This window comes from Notothenia coriiceps, unplaced genomic scaffold (genome assembly GCF_000735185.1).
Source record: "Notothenia coriiceps isolate Sejong01 unplaced genomic scaffold, NC01 NC01_scaffold00024667, whole genome shotgun sequence".
NCBI classification, from domain to species: Eukaryota; Metazoa; Chordata; class Actinopteri; order Perciformes; family Nototheniidae; genus Notothenia; species Notothenia coriiceps.
In genome coordinates this window covers 4,052,748-4,055,934 of record NW_011357368.1, presented here as the reverse complement: position 1 = coordinate 4,055,934, position 3,187 = coordinate 4,052,748, and positions in this window count along the sequence as shown.

The following is a 3,187-nucleotide window of genomic DNA, read 5'->3' as shown; positions in this document are numbered from 1 at the left end:
GATAGTTTACCACTGAAGAATAAACGAAGAACTGGCGAAGTCTGAGGATGGGAACCAGGGTTTTAAGCAGGTGCAGGTGAGTAGTGGCAATCAGTGAGATGAGCAGCAGCTGAGGAGGTGAGTTGGCGGGAATCGGAATGTAGGTAGCCACGCCCAGCCAGGAAGACAGACACACAGACAAAACAAACACAGACAGGGGAAAAAGAAGGAGGAAGTACTGCAGATCGTCACAAGAACACCAATATGGATAATAAAAACCCAACCAAAAATGTATGTGGGGTGTTTTAATTACCAGTCATGTATAGTACCAATAATACACGCTCATTTAGGGCCAGTTACAGCACTTGCAGTTATCTTGGTCGACCAAACCCTTTGGGCAGTCAATGGGGTAATGTTATTGGCACAAATGTAAAAAGAGGTTGGGTAATTAAGGTTAGGGTGAAGCCCATCTGCCTTTCCTTTACAGAAATTAGAATCAGGTTTCCGAGCAGGGGATGGTGTGGTGGTTTTCGTGGTGGAGGTTGTGGTTGTCGTGGTGGGGGTTGTCGTGGTGGTTGTCGTGGTGGAGGCTGTAGTGAGTGGTTGAGGCAGCTTTAGTTATAATGTCTGCAGTTGCAGAGCCAGGCTGGTCTATTGTACAGCTGGAGTCTCTGGATTTGAAGTAGATGCAACTCCTTAATATAGACATTTTTGTGTTTTGCATTGTAATGTACTGTTCATCTTCTTTGTATTACTGTAACTTTGTGCGTAACTTTGTGTGTAATCCCGTTCACACGGAAGCCAGCTCATTGGCATCATTAATGCCAGAAAAGGCGTAGATCAGATGGGTACACATCTGAAAGGCTGAGCTTCCCCTCCTTGGCTCTGTGTTTGGACCAGCTGGTGTAGTAACACACCAGGTTGGAAGAGGCTGAAACATGTAAGACATCAGTGAACGTTCTTGATAAACATCGTTCATAATTAGGGGAATTAATTAAGGTGCAAGTCAGGCTTTTTATTGTACATAAACTCACCCAAGCTGGTGATGATCAAACAGAGACCTTAGGGTTATAGTGAATCAGTCAACATTAGTTTAAAATGGAGCCCTTATTCAAACATCAAGTTAATCAGTTTAAAAATGCCTTACATGCAGTTATAATTACTTGCTCATGTGTGTGCTGTGGGGTTAGGCAACAATAGAAAGAAAATCATGAGTTTAAATCCAATAAGAAATATGTAAACCATTATATTTTTCTGGCATGAATCGTTTCAGTAGTATTTACCCGTTGCTATGTCTGAATAATCAATTCATTTAAAAGCAAACAACACAACTTGACATAACTGTAGTTTCATTTCCAAACTACGTACAACCTAAACAAATATTAAATATGTTTCATGTCGGTGCTCATTAAAAATAAAAAAGACTCCCACATTTCATGAATGAAATAACATGTTTTTTATTTTTATTATTGTTAGTAAATATATTGAACATGTTAGAAACAAAACAAATAATTATAATAATTATAACAAAGAGAATCAAAATAAAATAAAATAAATAAAAGTTCAAGGTATAAAAACATTAATTCTCATAGAATAGTTTCCATCATGTTCAAAAGGGGCAAGAAGAAGCTTATACACATGTTGATTCAGATCACTGGAGCCTGACGATGCATAAACCTCAGTTTGCTATGAGTGCTATTCAGTCCAACACAATGGACTGAATCGTATTGTCCTTCAACTATCTTTTGTTTTTGTGTGTATGACTACTATTGTGTAACAAAAAACACCCACAGAATATAGACAAATATATAAAAGAGATACAAACACATAGTTCAATCACGCAGACAAAACCAGACACCTTCTTTCAAAAATATGTTTGTATCATTCATTTGTTTGTAGATTTATTGTATTCTAACTTTGGTTCTCACTCTTTATGTGGATTAAGTTTCATTAAATGTTGAAACACCCCCTTGAAATAAATAACAAATTATGAAATGTGTTTTATAACCACATCTCGTCCAAAGGAAAACATTATAAAAGAAGATGATTTGATCAACTACTAGTCAAACATGGTAACAGTTGTTAAGGACATTCTCATTTTGAATTAAAACATTAACAAAATTATGAAAAGTAGTTAAATAGGATAAAAGTTTGATACTTACACGTTGATCGGTATGGAGCCAACTTTCTGTCCCTGCTGTGACTGAGGATGTGCGGCAACAAGGCCTTAACAATGCAACTAAAGGGGTGGGGCAGATTTAGGGGATGGGGAGAATGAATCCCATTCTTTCTTTTCTGCAGGTGAAGTTTTTCTATTTTATTTGGTTTTCAATTTGGAAGGGAACACTTTCAACTTTATTCTTCAAATTAATAAAGGTGCTTTTTCAAATATAATTTTAGTATAATTGACCTGTGTTTTAAAATGTATATAATGGCGCATTTCCACTACAGCGCGGTTTAAGCGTGCCGTACCCGGCCCATTTTTGGTTGTGTTTCCACTAGTCGTAGTTCCGGCGGCTAGCTGGCACTTTTTCACATTTTTCTGGCTCTCCAAAATCGAGGTTCTTTCCGGGCCAACAACCGGGCTGAGTATGCTAAACTAGTGAGAGAATCGCTGGCAACTACAAAATAAACATATTTTACCGTGATTTCATTGTAATGCACATTTCAAAATGATGCCGAAGGAACAACATACTGATACCGGTCAGTAAAAACCATGAGTTAATGCTTTGACAAGTCTGCAGACAAGACGGCAGGCGAAAAACCTTTTAAAACGTGTGTTTTCTGAATGGAGATTGGCTAAGCTAACGCAGTATGCTCCGACCGTCCACACTCACAACAACGGCCTATATAAATAAACCAGCGACTGTATTCGCCATGACACAGACAGTCTGTGGTTTGTACTTGTTTAACCTTTGTCTGAACAGATATGAGGAGCTGTGAGCTCTGAGTGCTAACAGCTAACTGTTGATGTTGGTTTTGTGTTCTGTATTGAAGATGACGTCACGGCTCCGCCTACACTGCGTTACTATAGTTACTACCCCAGTTCCTAAACTTTTGGGAACGCAGCATAAAGTGAGCCTGGCCTAACGAGGCCTATAGCCATACCGTACTAAGCCGAGCGACCGGGGGGGTGGTGGTGCTAGTGACTTTTCCGACCGGCCCACATCGTCCGACCGTCGCGGTGGCCAGTCCGCCCCTGCCCCCA